General features: G+C 47.8%; 1 protein-coding gene and 1 long non-coding RNA gene across 3 annotated transcripts in view; one reads left to right on the plus strand and one right to left on the minus strand.

Moving 5' to 3' along the window:
- AZIN1 (antizyme inhibitor 1) overlaps nucleotides 1–27,757 on the plus strand; it is a 590,344-nt gene that overhangs the window by 112,528 nt on the left and 450,059 nt on the right. The window lies entirely within an intron of this gene.
- LOC144828601 (uncharacterized) lies at nucleotides 17,897–18,591 on the minus strand. The gene is made up of 3 exons (XR_013610494.1): nucleotides 18,529–18,591; nucleotides 18,347–18,411; nucleotides 17,897–18,029 (listed from the first exon to the last, which is right to left on the minus strand). It is a non-coding gene; the product is annotated as an uncharacterized LOC144828601 (long non-coding RNA).

Below are 27,757 nucleotides of genomic sequence, written 5' to 3' on the forward strand. Positions count from 1 at the left end.
GTCACCTATCTCGTCCTTAGTCCACTAATAGCATTGTCATCTGGCAGGATCAGTAATAATTCCCAGTTCATGTTTAAATATTTTTTTCTTAAATGTAATGCGTTGCCATTTACAGACAGCATATTTCCAATGTAAGGGCCCCAAAACGTTCCCACTACTAACGTGTAATTTCACTGATAATGGCGCATAAACAATGTTTGGAAATTGGGTTTCAGCAAAAATTTTCAAAATTTGACCATCATCAAGTCAAGTGTTCAACCTTGTTTTGAGCCGATCCAAATATTTTTTTCACAACAGAATTACCAAAATGTCTTCATTAGTAATGACGTGTTTGAACTGTTGGAACAGTTCACTTAGCTATTTCAGTCTTGTATTAGAAAAATGCCTGACATCTTGCAGACTTTCATTTCACATGCTTTGCACAGTTCAATTGTAACACAGTCCACCTTTCAAACTCCTAAATTCAGTGACAAAAAAAAATGTAGAAAGACAAACTGGCTTTTGACCTGCGTCTCTGAAAGCCAGCAATTGTGACAAGATACTAATTAAAGGTATCTTTATTGCTCTTTCACTTTGTGAGCAATAAATGCCTTAAAATCTTACCTCATTTATGTAAAGAACAGCGGTTCCAGTTGAGTGTCTAGGAATAATATTCAATGGTAAATCAAATGCATGATAGCTAAACAGACTGTTTCATACAGGATATCAAAGAGCGAACGCAACACTATGGTCTATTCAAAAGAAATTTTATGTTTCCAAGAAATTTTTAGAAACATTACACAGTCCTGTGGGTAATGAAGAAAGAATAACTTTGTGACAGTGCAAAGTGTCCCAAGTGAATTGTAAGAACCAAAGCAAAAACAAACAGGTGACATACAGCGACATTATATACAAGGTTTCGAGCAAATGTTCATCAAAGGAAGCAACCGTTTTTTTTTTTAAATGAGGTCAAACACAGTGGTAAAGCAACTCTATACAATCATCAGTGCTGCCTTGTGGGTTCACTTCCAGTTATTGTCGATGGCGTTTCGACCCAGTTAGAATGTGGGGTCTCATCAGGACCTACGATGTGTGGGACATCTAGGGAGTTGAAAGAATAAAGGCTGTCAGAGCGAGCACGTCATATTGTGCAGGTAGACTATTTTGGAAGGCTAAAAAAAAGGGGGGGGGGGTAAATTGGGTTACCTGAGTTTGCAACGTTATATCACGTGGGGTGAAGTGTAACAACCGTGAGTGAAGTAGATATAAAAGTACTCACAGCGAACCCAGCCGGGTTCTGTAATAATGTCAGGATCAAGCCACGGGGGGAACAGAAGGAAGGAGTGAGTAAGTGGTAATAATATATACGAAGCACTACATTTGCCGACTTTTTCATGACTTACCACTGCGCATGGTGCAATGGCAGCTTCTAGGATATGAAGTGTGATAACTGTATGGTAACCGGTTGTAAGGAGCCCTCGTGGGGCGGTCATGTGTGTGGAAGGATGCCTGCAATGAAAGCGGGGGAATTAGTCCCGATTGTCGGGCAGATGCCGGGTGAAAGGGCGGGAGGGTCGGAGGAATGTTGTGTGGTCGGCAGTGGCATAAGGCAGAGCACGACTTACCAGATCATGGGCTAGCGATCGCGTATACAGTCTGGCCGGATCCGACTGCTACAGTGAAGTCTACCGTTGAAATCTGCGTACACGAGGGATACCGTATAAACCTAGTTACGTGCGCAGGCAAAACTGAAGGAGTTGGCAAGGTAGTTTGTGCAGTGATGGGGAGGAGGGCCGAGTGTTTCGCGTGCGTGCGAGGCTCGATGGCGTGATTTACAAGATGGAATGCTCGATTGGGCTAATGGGTTCGAGCGTTGCGTGGGTACAATTAGTTGCATATATTGAAAATGTCTAGCAAGAGTGTTGTATACACAATAATGACGGGCCTGAGCGAGTATAGAGCAGTCAACATACAGTAAGTATATCAGTCAGAGGTGCAGGCTTGATAAAACGAGAACATATGTAAACAGTTCCTGATGACCACAGTGGTATCTGGGTTTTGATCTCTAACACATGGTGAGAAATGGTACATGTTTTATACATGGATAAGACGGTTGTAAGTGTGGAACATACCCGCTTGTACTAAATACAATTTTGTGATATACAGAATACAGAGCCCAACAAGATATGTAACATGGAGAAATGGATACACAATAATGCAAGCTTCAATAACCAAGAACAAGTATGTGAATAAGTACTGAAACTAGTACCCACAGTAATTTTGAGGTTTAACATAGTGAGCAATGGTACATGTTTTACGCACATCAATAAGCCGGTTGTAAGTGTGGAACATACCCACTTGTACTGAGTGGAAATTAGTCATATGCAGATATGGAGTCCAACGAGATACGTGGCATGGAGCTGAACAGGTATGTAGGTATAAATCTGTCCTGTGGAGGCTCACACTCTGGCTAATCCGGTGTGATTAAAAGAATGAAGTCGGAATGAAGGCCATCACGTGGATGTAATGAAGCGGGATGGTAAACCTAAGTACAGTAGTGGAAGGGAACATGGCGATGTCAGTACAGCAAATGCCTGGGAGGTGTGAATAGAACCAGGGCACGTTAGCATAGTTAAGGGTGGCAACAAACCCACGCCACTCCTCGGTCGAATTTAGTCCTTTGTTGATCGAATCAATTTTGTCAATCCAGTGGCACTCTCTCCGTTGGTGTATTTGCGCAAGGTCACCTCCCCTCTGTGGGATCTTGGCAATATCAATGTTCTACCATCTGATGTCAGAGTATGCGGCTTCGGTGTTGCCCTATCCTCGCCTTTATGGGTTGCTGAGTCTGTCCTATATATGATAGATTGCATGGACACCAAATGCAGTACACGACGTTGCGCGTGTTGCAATTGGAGAAGAAATCTAAAGTCTGATCACAGTTGCCATGTTGGAAAGTGGTGGTATTCTCTGTGTAGGGTCAATTGACACAATTTCCACATTTGAAATGTCCCTTGACCGGTGGGAGACCTCCCGATGATTCCAAAGCACCTTTCTTAGTTTTGGGAGCCTCTGTGGATGATCTCACTAGATGGTCCTTGATGTTATTTGCCCTTTTATATGCAAACAATGGAACTTCCGTAGATGGGTCTATACTTTTGATGATATTCCAATGTTTGATGATCAGACTGCGAATTTTGTTGGTTTGTACCCCAATTGTGGTGACGCACACAATCTTTTGTACATGTTTCTTAGGGCGAGTGATGAGCAATTCGTATCTCGGACAGTACCATGCTCGTTTGAGTGACCTTTTTACAATTTTATTGGGATAGCCTCTTAGGAGCAATTTGTTTTTGAGTATTTCTGCTTCTTTCAAATAGTCTTCCTTATGTGCATAGTTTCTGCGTACACGCAAAAATTGACCAAATGGCAAGCCATCTGAGTGCTCGCCGAAGGTGACTTTGGTAGGCCAATAAGGTGTTCCTCTCGGTTGGTTTTCTGTGGAGTGATGTGAATAAAGTGCCATCTGTGTGTTGTATATTCAGATCAAGAAAAGCAATTGTGGATTTATGTAGTGTTGCAGTGAAGGTAAAGTGTGTTTGGATTTCATTCAGGTAGTTAACAAAGTCATGAAAATTATTTTCTTCTCCTCTCCAGATAAGGAAGATATAGTCTATGTACCTTTCCCAGCATTTGATTAGTGCCCATTGGGGATTGAGGCTACTTGGTGCATAGGTTTGTTCTACATGGTGCATATATATATTTGCCAGATTTGGAGCAAAAACGGCTGCCATGCTTGTCCCAGAGCATTGCTGGTAAAACTGACCCCCTGATATGAAATAGTCTGTAATGCCACACGTAGTAGTGAGATTATAAAGGAGGTGGGTACAGAGAATGGCCTCGGTCTGGTATCTAGCAGTTGTTCGATCATGAAGATGCTGTTATTCTGGGGAATGTTTGTATACAAGGATGATATATCTAGCGTGGCCATCCAGTCAGTATTGGGATCAAATGGTAAACCACCTACCAGGTTGATGTGTATGGTATCCCGCACGTAGCGGTCCTGGAGGGGGACAAAGTCTCTTATGAAGAAATCGATGTATCTACCAATTGGTGCCAGGATATACCCACATCCCGATGGGATTGGTCTCCCTGGTGGGTTGGTTGTGCTTTTGTGCACCTTGGGCAGAGTATATAGTACAGGGGTTGTTTGCATTCAGAAATTCAAACTCCTTCTTGGTCAGAAAGCCTAACTTAAGACCCTCTGTGGTTAAGTGCATTATTTGATTGTGAATTTCAGGTAGGGGATTGTGGTTACATTTTTTGTAATGTTTCTCCTCTGAAATCTGTTTGAATATTTCGGCATCATAGTCTGCTCGTTCCTGAATCACAATGCCACCCCCTTTGTCTGCTGGTTTGAGTATAATGGATGTGTCCTGTTTGAGGGAGTTGAGGGCTTGTCATTCTAGGATTGTGATATTGTAAGGTGTGAACTGTTTAGATTTTTTGAGACTATCTACACTGTTAAGAATGAGTATTTCAAATGTGAGTAGTTCTGGGGGCATCATCCCATTTGTGGGATAGAAAGTCGATGGTGGTCTAAGGCCTGTGACACTCTTGTGTGACAAATTCTTTATCTTTGAAGAACAACTTAAGGCGGATTTTCCTGAAAAATTGAAAAAGTTCCGCTTTGAGGTTAAAGAAGTTGGTTCTCTCTGTGATGACAAAAGATAGACCCTTGTTTAGTAATGATAACTCTACGGAAGATAGTACATGTTTGAATAAGTTGAAAATCGAAATGGTTTCCATAATGTCCGTATTAGGTTCTAGTAGAGCTTGGGGCCCCCTTTGGTAATGTTTGTTCTTGGTCTGATGTTCCCCCGGGTACTGATGCCAGATTTGCCTTTTTGGTTGGCCACCCCTTTCTAAACAAGCATTTGCAATGCAATAGGTCTCATTAGGAAAGTTTGAGCTATTGGTATTGTAAATGCCACATTTTTTATTTGTGTTGGTTTTGAAAATAGCGAAATTAATAACTTTGTCATTTACAATGCCAATAGTTTTAGCTTTTGCAAATGTGACACCTGTAGCATTTGTAATGCAATATGTGTTGTATTTACGTGACTTAGATGTATTGATATTACAAATAACAATGGCTTTTATTTTTTTTAATAATACTTAAATAAAAGTTATTATAATTTATAATGGCAATAGCTTAAACTTTTGTAAATAACTTGTGTGAAGATTATGTTCAGTGTATTTAATTGTGACGAAAATCCAAGAACAGAAGTGAAATATGAACATCTTTTTGTGACATTTGTAATAAAGCTTGAAACATTGAGAGAACATATTTGAACCAGTTGCACAGATTGATGTTGTGGTGGCGCCGAGTGGTGTTGTGGTGGCGACGAGTGATGCTGTGGTGGCGACGAGTGATGCTGTGGCGTTCAGTGATGCTGTGGTAGCGCAAAGTGGCGTTGTGGTGCCCCCGAGTGATGCTATAGTGGTGGGTTTTTTTTTGTGTCACTAAAGCATTGTGCGGTAATGCACTGTCATTTAGAGGCAGCACATTTTCCATTGAAATGGTGGTTACATTTTTCCTGATAAAATAATCTGCCACACAAATGATGATGTTTGGGAGTCGCTTTTCAGTGAAAATTATTTGTGCATCACCAAGTAAAGTGCATGGATTTGTATTGATTCTATTAAAATATTTGTTTGCATAAGAATTACAAAATCATTGTGCTTAATTTTTGGTTTCCTGCCTGCTGAAAGTGTGCAGTTAATTTACAGGTATTACTAATTGTTGTTAGTTACACAAAAAACGACATACCAAGCCTTTCCTTTCACACTATATGTACCCCAGCAAGACTGTCACATTCACTCTACTTTTCTTTTTCCAACCTGAAAGTGAGAGGAGTTTGCTATGGAATCTGTACGTGTTCAAATGCATTTTTGTATGTTTTAAAAAAAACTAAATAAAATGTTTGCATTTAATTGAAAGGAGTTTGTAAACATCAATTTTCTTGTTAAACATGAGCAGCATTTTGTCAGACGATGTACCTTGACATTTGATATCTGTATTTGAAGCACAGCGAATGCTACAAGATACATACAGACCGCATTGCTTGGACTTTCACAACCCACCATGAATCTGCTCAAGACCCACCAGCTGGTCGCACATTACCTTTCCAGTGGGGTTGGAGATATTTGCATTACATGCCACGAGAGACTGGTTTGTACCAACCAATCCACACATTAAAACCAAGGGTAATCCCGGCTGTAAATTATTAGAGGCGCTGCCGTGCCACTTGGATCGTGTAGATAATGAATACAAGCAAAAAGTAATTATGGCTCAGTGACACGTCCGCACGTATGTCGCTGAAACCAAGAAGTGGGCGTTTTACGATACAAGGCAGAATAATTTCGTAGCATGTTGTACACAAACTGATAAACGTAAAGCAGCATTAAAGAGCGCGGTAATGAAAAAGCGATCTAGCTGCTGCAATCTGTAAATTAAACAAGCATGACACCGCAGTGAAAGTGAAACTAATATCCCGCGTGGCTGTTAAACTGGAGCAGACGATGGTGGGGAAGTCTGAATGGCGGGGGGGGCGGGGAGCAGCTTGGGAGACATTCCATTGAAGTCTGAGGGGAGAAATCAAAGAAGAGGGCGTTGGTGAGGAAGGCTGAAGAGCATCTTTAAACAAGTCCTAAAACAAGCGGCACTCAGGAGCAAGCAGCAAGGGAATGGTTGAGAATGGAGATTGGGTGGGGCGATGAGAGGCTCGGACAGGACAGCAAGTATTTAACAGCGGGAGGCGGTCGATTGGGGGACGGGGAGAAACCAGCTGCTGAGCGTGTTCGGGATTGACTAGCTTGTATCTTTGAGGGAGAAATAGTTTATAAAGCGCCAACAGGAGTAACTTCCCATGAGGCGCATAAAGTGAAATGACTGTGCACAGTACAGACACACGCAATACAAAGTGTGGGAGGGACAGCAGAAAGGAAAGGCCCAAGATGACCCCTTAGGAGATGTAGCGCGAGAATGTCGTATTGTAAACAAGCTCTTGGCATTGCTCTGGGGGGGGGGGGGGCGAGAGCGCATTGCTTTGAAGGCTGATGGCGGGGGGCGGGGAAGCAGCTTGGGAGGCATTCCATTGAAGTCTGGTGCGAGGCTGATGGGTTTGACGTGCACGCGCGTCTCACATGAACTGCACGTAATCTGCGCTTGGTCAAGAGTTTTTCGTCTACTATATACTCGCTATTAATCCCTGCGGGATATAATAGCGAGACCTAAAAAGGCTGTCCTGGATGATTGTCGGAGCGACCAGGGCCTGCCTGATTGTCTGAATCACTTGTACCTCCGGAAGATTCAGAAAAGGTGACTATCTGGTTTCTCTTGAATCTCCCCCAGGTGTTCTGTCTATTCTGAGTGGGGAAGGTAGTGTAATAATCCTCCTTGAGGTATGGATATGCCCTTTCTTTATTGAAGTTTGTCTTTGGACACTTTGTGCTCCTTTTTCTTGAGTTCAAAGGAGTTAAATTCTTCAATGGTTTTATTGAGCTTGTCTAACAGTAGTTTGGCCTCCGCTACTCCGTCCCCACCTAGCAGTTCTTTCTCTAATTCCTCAATTTCTTTAAATTCTGCCTTTGAATGTTCTATCGCTGTCAACTCCTATAACCATCCAGTGGCGCGAGCATATGATGGAAATGCCACAGAAGCTGCCCTTGAATTTAGGATCCTCCCTGAAAATTCCTGGCACGTTTCTGACTTGGAGGCCTTGTGGTATAGTGCCTGCTCTTAGGTAATCTGCATGCAATTCCGTTCTCGCGTGTTTTTTTGCCTTCTCTAGTTTGTTGTCTAGGACTGGTGGTGTTGCTTGGTTAGAAAAAAAGTGTCTGTCCACTAGTGATTTTGGCAATGTACTCTTCAGTGTACAGGGGCGCTTCTCTCTCTGACATCCTAACCCCCAGGAACAGAACAAGGTGACCCTATTAGTGTATAGGGTGAGGAAAAATCACTAACCACAGAGGGTCTTGAGTTAGACTTTCTGACCAAGGAGTTCGTATTTCTGAATGCAAACCACCCCAGAACCCCTGTACTATATACTCTACACAAGGTGCACAAAAGCACTACCAAACCACCTGGGCGACCCATCCTATCGGGATGTGGGTCTATCCTGGAACCAATTGGTAGATGCATCGATTTCTTCATAAAATACTTTGTCCCCCTCCAGGGCAGCTATGTGCGGGATACCATGAACATGACCAACCTGGTAGATGGTTTACCATTTGATCCCAATACTGACTGGCTGGCCACGCTAGATAGATCATCCTTGTATACGAACATTCCCCAGAATGACCGCATCTTAGTGATCGAACAAATGCTAGATACCAGACCGAGGCCATTCTTTGTACCCACCTCCTTTATAATCTCACTACTACAGGGATGTGGAATTTAATCAAATATCTACTTGTCCATGGGGCAATTTGGTTCTTAAATCTACTTGTCTTGTAACAAAATCCACTTGTGCCTTTTTGTGCCATGGAATGTGGTGGCAGATTGTGGCAGCAATCTCATTATAAAAGAGCACTGATATAACCTCACTGATTATGCGAGGGCTCATATACTAGGATCATCAATCAATCAAGACATTTGTAGAGCGCACTACTTACCCGGAGGGTCTCAAGGCGCTTGGGGGAGGGGGGGGGGGTGCTGCTACTGCTCGAACAGCCAGGTCTTTAGCTTCTTCCTGAAGGAGAGGTGGTCTTGGGTCAGGCGCAGGTCGGTCGGGAGGGAGTTCCAGGTCTTGGCGGCCAGGTAGGAGAAGGACCTTCCTCCTGTTGTCGCTCTTCGGACGCGGGGAACGGCGGCGAGGGCGTGACTGGCTGATCGGAGGTGGCGTTTGGGAGCGTAGAAGTTGATGCGGTTGTTGAGGTAGCTCAGGCCCTGATTGTGAAGGGCTTTGTGTGCGTGGGTGAGGAGACGGAAGGTGATTCTTTTGTTGACGGGGAGCCAATGGAGGTCTCTCAGATGTCCGGAGATGTGGCTGTGTCGTGGGATGTCGAGGATGAGTCTGGCTGAGGTGTTCTGGATCCGCTGGAGTCTCTTCTGGAGCTTGGCGGTGGTTCCGGCGTAGAGGGCGTTGCCGTAGTCCAGACGGCTGGTGACGAGGGCCTGGGTGACCGTCTTCCTGGTCTCGGCGGGGATCCACCGGAAGATCTTCCGTAGCATGCGCAGGATGTTGAAGCACGACAAGGAGACGGCGTTGACTTGTCTGGTCATGGAGAGGGAGGAGTCCAGGATGAAGCCCAGGTTGCGTGCGTGGTCTGTCGGTTTGGGTGCGGTGCCCAGGGCGGGGGGCCACCAGGAGTCGTCCCAGGCGGAGGGCGAGGAGCCCAGGATGAGGACTTCCGTCTTGTCTGAGTTCAGTTTCAGGCGGCTGGTCGTCATCCACTCGGCTACGTCTTTCATCCCTTCGTGAAGGTTGGCTCTGGCGGCGGCGGGGTCGTTGGTCAGGGAGAGGATCAGCTGGGTGTCGTCTGCGTAGGAGATGATGTTGAGGTTGTGCTGGCGTGCGATGGCCGCGAGGGGGCTCATGTAGACGTTGAAGAGGGTGGGGCTCAGCGAGGATCCTTGAGGGACGCTGCAGATGACTTCGGTGGCCTCTGACTTGTACGGTGGTAGGCGGACTCTCTGTGTTCTTCCGTCGAGGAAGGAGATGATCCATTCCAGTGCTTTCTCCTGGATTCCGACGTTGCTGAGGCGCTGCACTAGGGTGCGGTGGCAGACAGTGTCGAAAGCCGCGGAGAGGTCTAGGAGGATGAGGGCCGCTGTTTCTCCGTTGTCCATCAGGGCTCAGATGTCATCGGTGGCAGCGATGAGGGTGGTCTCGGTGCTGTGGTTGGCTCGGAAGCCAGACTGGGAGGGGTCGAGGGATCCATTTGTCTCGAGGAAGGCGGCCAGCTGTTTGTTGACGGTCTTCTCGATGACTTTGGCTGGAAACGGGAGGAGCGAGATGGGGCGGTAATTCTTGAGTTCGGTGGGGTCCGCTGTAGGTTTCTTGAGTAGGGCGCTGAGTTCGGCATGCTTCCAGCTCTCCGGGAAGGTGGCGGTGTCGAAGGAGGTGTTGATGATGTCCCGCAGGTGGGGTGCGATGACGGCGTCGGCCTTGTTGAAGACGTGGTGAGGGCATGGGTCAGTTGGAGATCCGGAGTGGATAGAGTTCATCATGCGGACGGTGTCATCGGTGCTGATCGGAGTCCAGGCGCGGAGGGTGGTGGTGGGGGGCGGTGGTTCGGTCGTGGCGTGCGTCGGTTGGGTGCTGAAGCTGTTGTGTATGTCCGCGATCTTGTTGTGGAAGTAGGAGGCGAGGGAGTTGCAGAGGTCTTGCGATGGGGTGATGTCGTTGTTTCCGGCGTTGGGGTTGGAGAGCTCTTTCACGATGTTGAAGAGTTCCTTGCTGTTGTGTGCGTTGTTGTCCAGCCGGTCCTTGAATGCAGTTTTCTTGGTGGCGCGGATCAGTTGGTGGTGCTTCCGGGTGGCAAGCTTGAGGGTGGTCATGTTGTCCGGTGTTGGTTCTCTTCTCCAGGCTTTCTCGAGGGCTCGGCAGTTCTTCTTGGAGCTCTTGAGTTCGTCGGTGAACCATGGGGCCTTCTTGCTGCCGGGTCTGCTGGGCGGGGTCCTCAGTGGGGCAAGTTCGTCCGCGCAGTTGCTGATCCACTTCGTGAGGTTGTCGGCGGCCTGGCTGGGGTTCGACTGAGGATTTGACTAACGGCAATTATCTTATGTTGCAGGGTTTCTGCAGATCTACAAACTGGGGCCGAAGGTAGTGGTTGGCAATAGTTCCAGGGTTGGAATGCCATTTTGCGTCTGTGCAAACCTACTAACTTGCTTGTTTGAGGGGTTTCACCAACTCTTCTCTAATATTTTCCTACACTGAGAAAGGTTAATAATTTACCCCGGACAATGACAGTCGTAAAACCTGTTCCAGGGTTGGGGAAAAAAGTGGTTGGAGAGAAGGTGAACGTGCACACACGCAGTTGACAAATAGTTTAGAGGAGTACGAGTTCTTGGCCTACTCCTATAAATTATTGTGAATTCATAAAAGAATTATCATTACCTGCACTTAACGCATGGACATATACTAGTGGTGCGCTTTCAAGATTTTATTTAATAATTGGGTCCCTAATTAGGTCCGGCTTTAACCATGACCTTTTGTGTTTATTAAAAATCTGTCTCTCTCTCTCTCGGTCTATTGGCTGGCTTCACTGTGAGTGACAGCATTCTGCTCTTTCACAAGGAGCATATTGGCACATAATGTAGTTTTGTTTAGTGCCAGGAAATACTGTGGCAATGTGTACATTTTGAGACTAAAAACAATTTTTGCTTTTGCCAATATTTGTTATAATGGTGAGGGCCCAGCAGCTCCCACACCAATAAGGCTTTACAAAAACCATGCCAAAACAAGTCACGCACTGACCTAAACAAAAGTCTGACTACCAATTTCAGACATACGGATTTGCCAGTGCTTGTTTATTGTTATGTTTTCTATAATCTTATTAAAACTGGTTACTTATTTTCCATTTTGAATATTTTTGGGAAATACTAGCATGCATCAACACAGGTTACTAAAAGATGCTGCAAAGAAAAGATGGCTAAACTTTTACAGTACGTTAGCTAAGTTTTTTTCCTACTTGCATTTTTTTGTGAATATTTTATTTTGAAAGCAAAGAATCCTGAATCTTGCTTACAAGCGTCTGCTAATATTTGCATCTTATCAGAGCATTCTGGGAGCATTATACATAAACTCAATTGCTAAACTTTGAAAATGTGACACATTTATATATCAGAACCACTCAGTAGTGCTGTCGGAGCTAACAACGTTTACTTACAGCTCTCACCCTAATAATAAGGCTTTCCATTAACGAACCACAAAAGCAAGTCTGAACAGCATTAACACATGGATACAAATATTACCTTAACAGCAGAGCATTACCCTTCCCTGATCCATAATGTGGTACTGTAAACTGGCAGCCAAAGGATTTGTGCTGTAGGTTGGGCCTACTTGTCTCTAGGACAAAATGCACATTAAAACTTGTTGCCCTTGACCCCAAACAATATGTCCTGGGCATCGGGCTATAGGAATTCCACATCCCTGCTACTACGAGTGGCATTACGGACTAACTATTTCATATCAGGGGGTCAGTTTTACCAGCAATGCTCTGGGACAAGCATGGGGGCAGTTTTTGCTCCAAATCTGGTGCATATATAAATGCACAATAAAGTGTGAGGCAGCGTTACGCCACACTTCCAGTAGCACAGCTGTGCGCGTGAATGGCGCCATTCAAGTTATTTAATCCTTTGTATTTCTTAAATTCCGTGTATGCCATGTACTCCTACTTTTATCCATTTGCATCTAATTTACTCCTTAACATCCACACGCAGGAATGATGTGCAATTTCCATAGTTTCCCATGTTTCAGTGTGCCCTCCGGGGGCTAGAGATCAAAACCCAGATACCACTGTGGTCATCAGGAACTGTTTACATATGTTCTCGTTTTATCAAGCCTGCACCTCTGATTGATCTACTTACTGTATGTTGACTGCTCTATACTCACTCGGGCCCGTCATTATTGTGTATATAACACTCTTGCTAGACATTTTCAATATATGCAACGAATTGTACCCACGCACCGCTCGAACCCATTAGCCCAATCGAGCATTCCATCTTGTAAATCACGCCATCGAGCCTCGCACGCACGCGAAACACTCGGCCCTCCTCCCCATCACTGCACAAACTACCTTGCCAACTCCTTCAGTTTTGCCTGCGCACGTAACTAGGTTTATACGGTATCCCTCGTGTACGCAGATCTCAACGGTAGACTTCACTGTAGTAGTCGGATTTGGCCAGACTGTATACGCGATCGCTAGCCCTTGATCTGGTAAGTCATGCTCTGCCTTACGCCACTGCCGACCACATCTCATTCCTCCGACCCCCCACCCCCCCTTTCACCCGGCATCTGTCCGACAATCGGGACTAATTCCCCCGCTTTCATTGCAGGCATCCTTCTAGACACAGGACCGCCCCACGAGGGCTCCTTACAACTGGTTACCATACCGTTATCCCACTTCATATCCTAGAAGCTGCCATTTCACCATGCGCAGTGGTAAGTCATGAAAAAGTCGGCAAATGTAGTGCTTCGTATATATTATTACCACTTACTCACCCCTTCCTTCTGTCCCCCCCCCCCCCCCCCCCCCCCCCCCTTGGCTTGATCCGGACATCTATACAGAACCCGGTTGGGTTCGCTGAGAGTACTTTTATATCTACTTCACTCACGGTTGTTACACTTCACTCCACGTGATATAATGCTGCAAACTCAGGTAACCCAATTTACCCCCCCCCCCCCTTTTTCTTTTAGCCTTCCAAAATAGTCTGCCTGCTCAATATGACGTGCTCGCTCTGATAGCCTTTATTCTTTCAACTCCCTAGATGTCCTACACATCGTAGGTCCTGATGAGACCCCACATTCTAGCTGTGTCAAAACGCCGTCGACGATAACTAGAAGTGAACCCACGAGACAGCACTCCTGATTTGTATAGAGTTGCTTTACCACTGTTTGACCTCATTTAAAAAAACGGTTGCTTCCTTTGATGAACATTTGCTTGAAACCTTGTATATAATTTCACTGTGTCACCTAACTGTTTTTTTTGGTTTGGTTCTTACAATACACTTGGGACACTTTGCACTGTCACAGTTATTCTTTGTTCATTACCCATAGGACTATGTGTAATGTTTTTAAAAATTTCTTGGAAACAACTTAAAATTTCTTTTGCTTAGACCATAGTGTTTACGTTCACTCTTTGATATCCTGTATGAAACCATCTGTTTTTGATTAGCTATTTTGCATTTGATTTACCATTGAATATTATTCCTAACACTCCACTGGAACCGCTGTTCTTTACATAAATTATGCACCCTGGTTCCTTGTGAGTAGGGTTTCCCTTGTTCTTTCTTCTCGCCTTAAAATATTACCTCGTCACATTTGCTGGCTTTCAGAGACAGAGGTCATAAGTCAGTTTGTCTTCCACAGAACTTGGAGGATTTTCAGCTCCCCAGAAAGGGTGAGTAGTCACTAAAAATAGTTTGTCCTGATTTAATCTTGCTCAACAATACCAGTGGATTTTTCGAGCCCTGTGGCAGGTATGTTAAACTCTTCATACAATGTTAGTTTCCAAAATAGTGAATACTGGATTTGTAGGAACATTCCGATTTCTTTTGTAGTAGAGAAAAGTTTTGTAAAGTGTTAAACGCTTGAAAATACTTTTGGGTTTACTCAAGGTATGGTGGGGAAAAAAATATGTATTTAGGCCATGATCTCTGTACTGGGGGTGAATGTTTGTCATTGTTCAGCGTTCCGTCCATCAGTTATATTTGGAGTTGCCAGTCTTGGCAAAAGAAATTCCTCATGCCAGCCACTGTGAAATTGCCAACTCCTTGCCCGCTGAAAGAGTGCAAGGCTCCTCAACTGGACCTAGTTTTCTTGAAAGTGTATCCCAAGCTGGACTCTTACATTTCCTTGACTGTCCTAAGCAGGCAAGTAGGTGCCAAGTCCCGAAATTGCCTCTCCACCTGACAGAGCAAAAGAATGGGTGTGTCTTGTTGGAAGATATACACTGGCACAGCTCTAAAAACTGCCACTACTGCTGTCCTTGCAGGTGTTTAAGGCAGGGAGGTCTTGGATGATCTCACATACTTCGCTGAAATTGTAAAAGGCATCATAGGCAGGACTTTGAGATGGAATGCAAAGGCTCTCTTGTATTCATATAGGTTATCCAGTATTAGTATGTTTCAAAGATTCACATGCCTGACTCATTCCCCATTGTCGAAATGGGATCCCCACAGTAACATAATAAAGCAGTATTTAAATAATGCCATAGGCTATAATAACTGAGCCAGGTTTTACATAGCCTATCTGTTTCATTATTTTTTTTTTTTATAAATCTTTTATTAATATAAAGGTGGTGCAATCAGTGAGAATGATACATACACTTGTCACATTTATGTTTGCATAACATCAACCTAGAAACATAAGCGGTAGCAATCTCGTTATAGCACAATCTTAATCTGTTCGCCCAAACCCCGCATATGGAGTTCCGTACATCACTATATATTACCAATAGTGCTTAACTTGTCAAGTAGTAGCGCCACGATGCCCAACCTGTGAAATTGTCTTGTAACTTTTAAGAAACATTCCCCCCCCCATATCCCAACTTAGTGTCATCACTTCTAATTAGGTCGCATACTTCTCCTCACCTAACCATGCTTCTTTGCCCTTGTGTCTGAACTCATTGCCATCTTCTCATCACGCTGGTACAATTAGTACTGAAAAGCATAAACCCCTAGTCTCATCCCTCACTCCTCCCCCTCCTCAGAATCTAGGTCATCATCCTCCGGTAAGGGCTCAGATTTCCCCCCTGTAAACATTCCAGTCTGTCCACACCTTGTTCCATTTCCTGGGGGCAGCTCGAAGGACATGCACAGCTCTTTCCGTGACCATTAGGATGTCCATGTGTTCAGCCCAACCTTCCACTGTGGGCACGTCCGGAGCCCCCCACTTCTGTGCAATATCACGTTTCGCTACTGTCATGGCAAGTGTGGCCCAGATGATGCCATATCTGTTCAGGTCACTGGGGTCCCAAATGTTTAGAAGGCATTTACGCGGGTCTGGCACAGTGGAAACTCTAAGTGTCTGGGATATGGTGCGCATTACCCGTGTCCAGTATCCCCGTATTTTTGGGCAGTCCCAGAGTGTGTGGAACAGTGTTCCCTCCTCCCCGCAACCTCTCAAGCAAAAGGGAGTGGGCGCTCTGTGTATTTTGTGGAGTAGTGTCCTGGTGTAGTAGATGCGATGTAAGATTTTTAGTTGCACCAGTCTAAATTTGGCCGAAATGCCTATTTCCCTTGGAGAAGCCAAGGCCTCATTCCACTCCGATTCATCCATCATACCTACCTCCCCCTCCCAACGTTCCTTAAGTTTTGTCGTGGGGTCTTTTAAGTTGTTGATTAGTTTTTTGTAAGTGAGGGACGTGGCGCTCTGCTGCATATACTCTGTTAATAGCCTGTCCTCAAGTGGCGAGGAGTCCGGCAGTGCCCTGCGGGACCGCTTGTAGCAGTGCGTGTCTAATCTGGACATAGCGAAACGTTTCAGTGGGTCTGAGATCATACTGCTGTTGAAGTTGCGAGAATGGTATCACTGTGTCATTGTCCCAAAGGTCCCCCACCGTGGAGATACCTATCAGGTCCCACTGTGTGAATCCCTTGCATGTTCTAAGGTTCCCCAGTGACTTCGTGTCCCACAGTGGCGTCATTTTGGTAATTCTGCCTGTCCAGCCCAGTCGTGCCTGTGCTGGAAGCCAGAGGGCTGCTGTGTCGTGTCGGGCCGTGCAGATGTTTAAGCCTTGGTTTATTATACAGTACCGACAGCATGGAGTCTGTTCCTAATTGTGCCCAATCAGCCCTGTACGCTGGGTCGTTTCTCGGGGCGTGAACCCACTGGTTATATCCGTTTCTTTTTTAACAAAGGACTAAATGTTGAATGCAGCCAATCAGCTGCTAGCACCCTCAAGGACTCTCCCAGCAGAGGCAGTGCCCCTCAGATTTTCACCACACGTCTTGTGTGAAGGGAGTCACCCTGAGTTCTACTCCGTTTTCTTTTACAAATGTCTGGAATTTATTCCCGAGATCTTCATTATGTTTTATGTATGATAAAAAAAGGCCTCTTCCGTCCTTGCAAGACCTGTGGCAAGAAAATGGTTCATGTGAATGATCCTCACAAGGACTGCGTTTATTGCCTCCACCCAGCCCGATGGTATGGCAGTGCAAAATCTGTCTCACGTCCTAAGACTCTTAAGAAATTGAGAGGGGTGGCTGCTTTCCACTAAGCACCAGAAATCATCTGAAGTGGACAGTGATGGATCATTGAGGTCTCACAAGAGAGCCAGATTATTATTTTTTAAACGATTTTTTTTGCAGACTTAATAATAAACACAACACTGCCTTATAGGCACTACAATTCCGATTCCGCAGTGCCTCATTGCTCGTTCAGCTTCATACACAGCCGTTAAGCCCACAACCCGGAGGTCGGGCGGCGTCAAGCAAGGTAACGTCAGAAGCAGAAATGCAGTAACAGTGGCAAACCTTTCGAAGTGTACACATGTCCACTTTTAGTGTTTCTCCCTTGTGCCTCGTCCAAATTTCTTAAACTAACCCCCAACTCCCCCCCCCCCCTCCCCTTCATAGCTCATCCCCCTCCTCCCCTACATCCACGCAAGAGAACACGCCTAGATTCGCACCTGGGAATGATGTCAGGAGCTAACAGTCTGGGTATGTGATGTGAATAACAAGGAGAGAGGTAGGGAGAGTACACTGACACTCTTGTTCCCCGGTCAGTAATCAATAATCAAAAGAAGAGTGTCTATGGAGAAGGCTAAGCCGTTCTAGGGAGCACAAAAACCAACCACACTGGGATGTTGAAGAAAGCCCTCACTCACCACCTAGTGATGACATGCTTCATCATCGGGCCCCACCAAAGAGACCGAGTGTCTCTTTGGTGTGCTGCAACGCCAGGATTACTGCGGAGCGGGATGGTGAGTTTAGGGCGTGTTGAGTGCAATGTAAACTAGTGAATGATGGGGGTATTAAAATAGTCAGTAGTGTATCTGAAGTAATAATTTTATTAAATGATCACTAAAGACAAAAGATATTAAAATATGTGAGGAAACAGTCCACTTTAATTGAGTGGTGGGTTCCTAAAGGGTAGTCGACATGTTTCTTGCCATCGAAACGGTGTTAATTTACCCGGCAATTCATCAGGACTGTGTGTGGTAAACCCTGGCGGTATGGGCACACTAAGGCCCACCCTTACCTAGGGACGTGAGTGTGAAAATTAAATAAAGGTGAAAAAAGTGCAAAAAAATTAGGAATGATTGAACTATTCCTAATTACTCCTGGTTTAGGAGGCTTCTACTTATCGTTTCTGCACCTGGAAGATAAAAGGACAGAGACATACGAGTAGAACAGAACAAACACTTAGAATTTCTCCTGGTTGTTACTGGTTGTTATTGTAAATATCGTGCTCCGAAGGTGAAGATCATTCTAGCTGTGGTTGAATAGCCCTATGGTTAACACCACCTATTAGCCCCGGGTTCAGATGAGCTAGGAGAGGTGCGGTGTACTATTCGTGGTACAGACTAGTAGTGACTAAGGAATAAAAAGGTGAAAATCTTCACAGAAGATAGTCAACTCAGCGATCAATATAAATGTTATAAAAAGATCGCAATCAAGTTAAAAATGTCTCACTTTATAGGTGTTGGGAATGAACACCATGGGTCTCAGGAGGGGGGTGGAAGCGTATTCGGCACACCCTGTAGAATGGCAAATCATAGGAAAAAGGAGAAAGGCATAAAAACAATGTAATGCCCCTTAGTACAACGGAGCGCGATCTGTACTTAGCTCAGTACTGGTAGATGGTTTCCACTTACGCCCTTGACGCTCAGCACCCGCAGTCTACCTACGTCGCCCTCGAACCGGACCCCGACGATGATGAAGCGGGCTCGGTTCACTGTTTAAAAGCAAAGTAGCGAGGCGGTGATTGCTTCCGGGTGGGCGTGGTTTCGTGACCAGGCACGTCGTCAGACTAGCGCTACCAATCGGAGCGCTCTAGAGGCAATGACGATCGGTCACAAGGGGTGTTGGTTGCTTAGTGACCTGGATAAACAATCTGTGCACTGAACGCGGAAATGTTGGTTAGGACTAGAGCGGCAAACGCGCGTTACAAATTGGAGCATTAGGGGGCAATGACGATTGGTCACAAGAGATGTTAGTTGCTTAGTGACTAAGGTATATAGTATTAACACGGCAGTGTTTAGGAAGCAAAAGCAGCAGATGTGGGATCTCAATTGATAGTGCTTTTTATGGATATCTATTGACAGATGGTAAATAGAAGACTCCAAAAAAAGAGGGGGAGGTTGCCATACGGTTATGGTAGTAAGGGGTAAATAGCCATGGGTAAAAAACCCGGATACCGCCAGTCTTCTGTAAGTGGCTTACATTGTAAAGAGCCTGTAGTTAAAATAATCATACTGATTCATAGAGTAGGAAATCGTTTGACTCCATTCCGGTTCACTTTATCACAGTATTCCAGGGAATATCGTCGTTAAGACCTAAAAGGTGGGTACCCAGCCTGTACACCCACCTTTGTTCTTTTTCAAAAAGAAGGTTAGAAATGTTCATGCCACCAATCACATGCTCGATGACATTCCATCGCATGTCATTGGGAGTGTGGTTTTGTTCCAAGTAATGACGGCTCATTTTTGTGGTCAGTTTCTTACACCTGATATTGGAGCGGTGTTCACCTATCCTCTGCTTAACTTTGCGGGTCGTCATTCCTACACAACGTAGGTCGTAGGAACAGGTGATCAGGTAAATGACATTTTGGGTATGTGATGTGCCTGGGATGTCTCGGGGAGTGCCTACCTCCGGGTCAGGAGTGTCCCCCCTCTTCCTGCGACGCGCTGTCTCGTAGTGCCTGCACCAACGCCTCCCAAGCATTCGCTGTGTCCAGGGCTTTATCAGTGGGTATGCGACGTGCCAGCTGGTAGCGGAGCGTGCTTTCACAAGCAGCCCATTTCAGGAGTTCATTGACCCATCGCTTATGCGTGGGGCCCATTCTCGTTTCCCATAATCTCGTGACTTCTCGTTTGGCTAGTATCAGGCCCATGTCAATAAATTTACTAGTAATTTTATTTTTGGGAGTATGCGGGAACCAGTGCAGAATGTACACGGCCATATCAAAGAGCAATCCCCTTTCCGTAATCTCGTTTGGGAACACGCTAATCTCCCGCCAGTATTCCCCTAGGTCAGGGCAGGACCATAACATATGATTCAATTCAGCTCCCTCCGTAGCACATCTGGGGCAAGTCGTGTCCGCCGTTTCAAAATATTTTCTGAGTTTGCCAGGAGTTAAATAGGCTCTGTGGAGGATATAAAAGTGTATCTGCTGGAAGCTTGCGTTCCTCGTACTCTTCCGCGCTCGCTGCACTATCTGAGCCCAAGCCATTTCGGGGATCTCCTTACCCAAGTCAGATTCCCACTTGGCTTTCAGCGCTGTCAAGGGTGGTAGATTCTCTCGCAGCATCCTCGAGTATAGGCATGTTACTGCTTTGTAGGTTCCCGCCGCCATCATGGTATACTCACAGGCCATGGTCGTCACAGGTTCGGAAAGTCCCCCTTTCCAGTGTGCTTGGATGGCCCCAGCTACCGCTGCATGCAGCAAATAGCTCCCTCTCGGGAGGTCAAACCGCTCCCGCCGAGCACGGAATGGTATGAGCTCCTCGTTCTCGTACAAGTCGCCCAGCACTTGCAGCCCCGTGTCTTCCCAGGCCTGCAGCTGTGACCAGTCTCCCCCGTGGGGTAGCGCTGTCACCATGCCCAGAGGTATTTCAGGTGCATACGGATCATTCACACCCGCTCGGCGTTGGGAGCGGTTCCAGCAGAGCCTGAACGTTTGCTCCTCGAGTCTAAGATCTTTGAGGGCAAGTCTCCGCTGCAGTATTATATAAGCTAGGACATGTCGTGGAGTGCCCGTGTCCCTTTCATGCTCTGGTCCGCGGAACACCCTCGCTACTTCCTGTGTGAAATGTTGCAGCTGAGCCGCAAGATAATAGATCTCGAAGTCTGGGACCGCCAGGCCACCCTTGTCCTTTGGGCGAGTGAGTGTCGTTAGTGCAACCCTGCACCTCCCCGATCCCCAGAGGAACGAGGTCAGCTGCGATCGCAGTTGGCGAAAGAAGGAGCTGGGTATCCACACAGGCAGCGTGCGGAAGTAGTAAAGAAGGCGCGGTAGAGCGATCATTTTCAAAAGCGGTATTCAGCCTATCAACGAGAGCGGGAGTGTGGCCCAAAAGGCCATGTTTCCCTTAAGTGCTCGCAGACAGCGGCCGACATTGCCGTCAAACATGTCAGCTGCCGTGTGGTACACGTGCACCCCTAGGTATTTCAGGCAAGTGGGCTCCCAGTTGAGTTCAGGACGGTGGTCGGGCTGCTTCTCGCCCTATCGCAGGGGGAACAAGCACGTCTTGGACCAGTTAACCTTCAAGCCCGATAACTCGCCAAAGTGCAGGAGTAACCTCTCCGCCCCCGCCTGCACGCTTTCCGCGTCCTCAAGGAACAACAGTAAGTCGTCGGCGTACAAGGAGACGAACTGGCGCTTCCCTCTGCTTTCTATGCCCCCATAGTGTTTCCCCGTTCGAATCTCCACCGCAAGTGGTTCGATCGCCAGGGCGAACAGGAGTGGAGATAGCGAGCACCCTTGCCGCGTTCCACGTTCTACCGGGTACTGGTGCGAGATGAGAGATCCCAACCGCACTCTAGCTATTGCCGATGCGTACAGCACCCTTGTCCAATGGATGTAGTCATCTCCAAGGCCGAAACACTTCATGACCTTGTAGAGGTAGTCCAATTCCAGGTTGTCGAAAGCTTTCTCGATGTCGACCGAGAGGACAAGGGGTGTCTGCACTCCGAGCTAAGCGTCGTCCAGTAGGCGTGTTAACCTCCTAACATTCATAGTCGTGTTACGCGACGGGATGAATCCGGATTGGTCTTTATGGACCAAGTCGGGCATGTGCTGCAATAATCTGGTTGCTAAGATAGTGCTTAATATTTTATAGTCTGTCCCCAGTTACCGGTACTGTTCGCAGCCAGCTGCCGATGCATCAGGCCTCTAGGATCTCATCAGATGTCTGCGGTGTCACTATCGGGCCCTTGGTGCTGTTGACGTCCGACAGTTCTGTTTCCGAGCCCGTGGCGTGACCTTCTGATTCTGTGCCCTGGTGCAATGAAGTCGCCTCACTTCCAGACAACGCCACCACAGCTTGCAACGCAGATCGCTTCCCCTCATCCATTTGGGACGGGGCGGTCTCCGGGATCCCCGTCGTCGTCCACGGATTCTCTGCGACTTCCGCACCGGTTGTAGTTGCCGCTCCTCTTCCTACCTGTATCTCGCCCCGTCCGTGCCTCCTTTGTATGTTTCCCACCATGCCCGGGCGTCGGCTGACGTGTGGAAGAAGAGCGTGTTGTTATCCACTACTATCCTCAGCTTGGCCGGGAACAGCAGGGAGTACTGGATGCCCTCGGTCCGTAGTTCGCGCTTGATGGACAAGGAGGCCCGCATCCGCTGCGTCTCATAGGTGTAGTCCGGGAATAACGTCACTCTACTATTGTCCACTTGGAACGGTCCCACGTCGCGGGCCCTCTGGAGCAACAGGTCTCGGTCCTTGTAATGCAAGAGCCTGGCAATGATCGGGCGAGGCGGCTGGCCCGGTTTGGGAGGCCTAGCTGGGACCTGGTGCGCGCGTTCCAGTGTGAAAAAGGGAGATAAACCTTCCGGTGCCACTGCCGTCTTAAACCAGGAATCCAAGTAGCTGATCATGTCTCCCCCTTCTGTATTTTCCGGCAGACCCACTAAGCGGACGTTGTTGAGTCTACTCCTGTTTTCAGCGTCCTCAGCCCGTCCCTCGAGCGCCTGTATTCGGTCCAAGGCCTCTGTCAGTTTCGCGTCCATCGACTTTTGAGCGGGGGCCAGCTCCTTCAAAGTATCTTCTGTGGACTTAACCCTGTCCTTGAGTTTGGCGTGGTCCGCAACAGCCCCAGTCCCAGAGCCACCTGTGCGATATCCTGCTGCAGAGCGTCTTTCGTGGCCGTGATGGCCTCCAGTATCCGATCTTGGAGCTGTTGCAGTTGACCAGTTCCCGGGGCTGAGCTCTCTGGCATCTCCGGAGCAGCGACCCCCTTATTTCTCACCATGGCGCCGGAGCACTAGCCTAGCAGGTCAGTTCTCTAATGCAATGGGACGTTCACAGATCGCTGATGGAGCGTGGGCGCCTCTTAGTTCATCCCCCCAGGTTTTAGCGGCGTCCCGGTCGCTGGTGTCGGGTCTACTCCAGCATCAGCCGCGTTCCAGGGACGCAGGATCCGCCAGCGCGTCCGACCCCAAGTCCACCCAGCACGTAGGCCTGTTGCAGTTCAGCCCTCAGTGTTCCGGCCAGACCCCTCCATGTACCGGCGAGGCGCCAAACCTCCCTGCTACCCTACCAATGATCGTCTCGTGGCGCGTAGGTGGTCGCGGGCCAAGGCGCCCAGAGTGAACCTCCGAGGCGGGAAGGCCAAGCCACCAGCTTTCTCGTGGGTCACAACTTGTGCCACCTCCGGCTGCAGTGTGCTCCCAGCCGTGAGCAAGGCAGGTGCAGGCTCAGCGGTCGTGACCCAGCAAGTTCCGCCACCGATTTGTGCGCCCCCCCAGTGAGCGGCTCTTCCGTGGCTCTCCTCGTTTTAAAAAAATATATATATATTTTACAGACTTGTAAAGCGCATGGCTGCCCGTGAGCGTCCCAGCGCTAGTGATAGATTAGAGAGGTTTGAGAGGGAAATTGGATTTAAGGGAACAACCAAGTCTTAAGTGCCTTGCAAAAAGAAAGAAGGTTGGGTTGGGCTCGGATGTCTGGGGGGGGGGGGGGGGGAGTGCATTCCATAACTTGGGAAGCGTTGTATGAAAACAATCGGCCTCCAGAGCGGGCTTTCCTAACTCTGGGCACTGCAGCCAAGTTTGAAAGTGAGGAACGAAGGGTTCTGATGGTTTTGTGGGGGGCAATAAGGTCCTTTAGGATGGGAGGGGCTTTTCTGTGTAGAATTTTATGGGTGGTGCAAAGGGTTTTAAAATGCACCCTTTCTTGGATGGGCAGCCAATGCAGTGATTTGAGGGCTGGTTTGGCCGAGCAACGGCTATGTGTCCCTGTGAGAAGACGGGCGGCGGTGTTTTGCACAGTCTGGAGTTTCGCCAGCACCTTATTGGGGGCCCCTAGATACAGGGCGTTACCAAAGTCCAATCGGGACATCACTAGGCCATGAATCAATAGTTTTTGGGATTTTGCAGGGAGCAGAGGGAGGATTTTTCTAGAGGTCCATAGAAGACCATAGCAGGTTCCGGCCGTTTTCCTCGCTTGGGTGAAGAAGTTAAGGCCTTCGTCCAGCCATATCCCCAAGCTCTTGATCTCATGCTTGGGGATAGGGGGTGTGCCCATACAGGGAGGCCACAAGGACTCAGGGCGAAAGTGTGACTGGTTGCCCAGTACCATGATGTCAGTCTTTTCACTATTGAGCCTATGGTGTGATTTATCCATCCATGTTATGTCACTAAGACACAGGTGTAAAGGTCAGTGGGGGAATGGTCATGCTGATTAAGGGATACCACCAGCTGGGTGTCGTCCGCATAGGTTAAGAGCTTGAACCCAAATGGGGCGACAATCTTCTCGAGGGGGGGGGACATGTACACATTAAAAAGGGTCGGACTCGGGGACGAGCCCTGAGGGACCCCACAGTGTATAGGTGTTGACTTAGAGGTAAAATTACCATCCGTAACCTGAAAGGAACGGTCCCTCAGGAAGGATTCCAGCCAGGATAGGGCCGTCCCTGAGATATTCAACTCCTTGAGCCTGTGGACCAGTGTGGAGTGGTTGACTGTGTCGAAGGCCGCACTGAGATCCAGGAGGATCACTGCCACTGATCCTCCTGAGTCGATGATTTTCCTTGCCTCTTCGACCACAGCCAACATCGCAGTCTCCCTACTCTGGCCTGGTCTATAGCCAGTCTGTAAGGGTTTAAGAAGGCCATTGGTTTCCAGATAGTCGGAAAGTTGACGATTTACATATTTTTCTGCGATCTTACTGGTGCTTGGTAGTAGGGAGATTGGGCGAAAATTGCTTAAGTCCAGGGGATCTAAGTGTGGTTTTTTGATCGGTGCCTTAATAGTTGCTTTTTTCCAACTAGGTGGAACAGTGCCATGGGAAAGCGAGATGTTAATCAAGTTCACCATGAAAGGCAAAATAGTTGGGGCAACTGATTTTAAGATGTTAAAGGGTGCGTGGTCCAATGGGGATCCGCTTTTTAGTGATTGTAGTATTGGGGATAGCGTCTCTACTGTCGTAGGAGGGAACTGATTCAGCTGGGGCTCCAGAGTTTGGGGTGTAGATCTAGGTAGGTGGGGGGGTGAATTGTCCGGAAGTTGTGAAGGAAGGGAGTTGAGAATTTTTTTTACCTTAGAATCGAAAAACTCGGCTAATTCATTGCACCGGCTGACCGAGGGTTCCACAGGGGAAGGAGGGTCGGGGATTTTTAGGAGTTGTTTAGCAATTTGGAAGGTCTCCCTAGAGGAATTGGCAGCCTGATTTTTTTCTTCGAAATAATTGGACTGTGCCACTTTAAGAATTTTTTTGTATTTAAGGATCATGAGCTTATATTCAAGCTTTTTGGTGTGATCAAAGTTTTTTCTCCATTCGCGTTCAATTTTTTTGCAGAGCTTTTTTACGAGGCGCACTTCCTCGGTGAACCAGGGCAAGGTGATTTTATCTCGTGGTTTGCAGGTGGATTTTTTTGGGAGAGTTTTATCCAGTGTCCAATCCATTTAAAAACTCTGCGTCGGCTAGAACAGGATCCGGGACCAAAGATGGAGGAGAAAGCTCCAGATTATACTTCCATTTCTCTGGGTCTAATTTAGCCCAGGAACGTGTAGGTTTATTAGGTGGAGGTCTAGGGCGGGCGAGGCTGGAGAATCGCCAGTTCAGTATTATTAGGAAGTGATCAGACCATGGTATCGGGGTAGGACCTAAGATTGTGAGGTCAGTGATGTTGGAAAAGATAGGGTCTAAGAGGTGTCCTAGCATATGGGTGGGACTCCGACTTTCCAGCTTGAGCTGGTGAGTTTCAAGGTCTAAGAGTAGATCAGAGGCTAGTTTATCTTCGCTCTTATCGAAGTGGATATTAAGATCCCCTAAAATCATAAAACTAGAGTGGGTAGCAGCCAGTATGCCTGACTGTTCTAGGAGTGAACTGCAGAAATGTCCCATTGGTCCTGGCGGGCGGTAAATAAGAAGTCCCGAGAGAGATTTACATGGGGAGACTTGGATCATAAATAGAACATTTTCGCAATCAGAGAGCGGGCTGCCCTGAAGACGGCAGGACAGATAGTCCCTATAAATAATGGCAATTCCCCCTCCTTTTCCTTTTAATCGATCTAAGTGCTGAATAAGATAGCCTGGTGGAAGAGCTTTACTGATGTCGGGATCTGAGTCTGGTCCTAACCACGTTTCTGTTAGGAAGAGTATTTCCAACTGGAGGTCGACTAGGATATGGTAAATTTCTATGGCGTCTTTAGGGAGCGATCTGCAATTGACTAGGGCCATGCGAAATGAGATTGAGGTGTCTCGACAAGGCCCGTCTAGATTAAACCTGTGAAGGCAGTGGGTGGAGAGACTATCCCCTGACATGGAGTGTAGGCAGTGGGATGTTACATTTTGCTTCATATGCATTAGGGCGTCTCTAGAGTATTTGAGTGGGGCCTGAGATAGTCTCCCCCCCCCATAGTGTCGAGCTCTGAGCTCTGCCTAGCGCGGACGAGCGCAGACGGGCTTACCTCTGGCGCGCCCGCTGCGCTCGTCCGCTGCGCGGCCGAGGTGGGAGGGGCATTATGTATTGCTCGGCCTAATCGCCCTAAACACTAGCCCGCTGAGCCTGCGGTACGCCCAATATGGTGCCTGAAGAGAGGTTGGTCGTGCCTAGTCCCGCGTTCCAGAGGCCCTTAATCGGCTACTGAGAACAGCTTGGACTGTCTGGGCGTGCGAAGGAGGAGGTAGGGGCAGGGTGTTATTATTTTTTAAAATTCTGCCAAAACAGTACAGCGTACGATGAATGTTTTTAAAAAGATGTCACACAGTGAAAGTTTTAAAAGCCACACAAACTTAGATTTACAATCGAATAATGGTGAGAAATAAAATAAATGGATTGAAACAATTATTTAAAACACAACTAGATTTATGATCAACTAAATGGTGGGGGTAAATAAAATGCAGCAAATACACAGAAATTCGTTCCCTGACTCCCGGCTTCCGCCTCAAGAGTCTACTCCCTATCGGTTGCCCTCCAGACCAGTGTCGCAGGAAACGGGGCGCCCAGGTCTCCACGCCACCCCGAGGGCCGTGGTCCTCACGATCCAGCGTGTGTCCGTCCACAGGGATGCTAGCCAGCGCCTCTCAAGAGGGTAGAGCTGCGCACCGGATCCAGCGCCTCTCCCCCCCAGCTCCACAGGCGCTCCCGACGCTCTTCTCTGTCGCACTTCAGAGCCGCTCCTCCGCCGGTACAGCCACGCCTCGATGCCTGCCCCACAGACTCAACCACTTGGGCGCACGCAGTGTCCAGCTCTGTACACGCTTGCCGTGGGAACTCCGGGCGGTCCGCTGCGGCAGAGGATCTCAGTCTCCCCCACTTCGCAGCCCTCTCACCAGTCACCTCCGGTCAGGGCGAACTTCCCGGCCGCCATTTTGTTGGGCGCCGTCCAGAGCAGGCGATTATAGGAACTGTGCAGAATGAATGTGCGTCGCCTTCAACGACCTCCACTGTGGTGCCAAGTACGTCGCACTGTCTCCCTAGCTCCGCGGCAAGTCGCTCCCTGGGCTCTCACCGCTCCCGCAGGTCACGGCTCTCTCAGGCTACTGCCGTGGTCGCGTCCGCCATTTTAGGCCGCCGCCTTCCCCGGGCCGCCTCGCCGCCCAGTCTGGTCCAGCGCTCCAGCAAGGGGTCGCCGCCTCGATATACCGGGGTGCTGCCCGCTGTCCCCCACAGTCCAGGAGTGTGGCGGAGCAGTTTCTCTTGAGCCGCCGCTTG

This window comes from Lissotriton helveticus, chromosome 4_1 (assembly GCF_964261635.1).
Source record: "Lissotriton helveticus chromosome 4_1, aLisHel1.1, whole genome shotgun sequence".
Taxonomy (NCBI): Eukaryota; Metazoa; Chordata; class Amphibia; order Caudata; family Salamandridae; genus Lissotriton; species Lissotriton helveticus.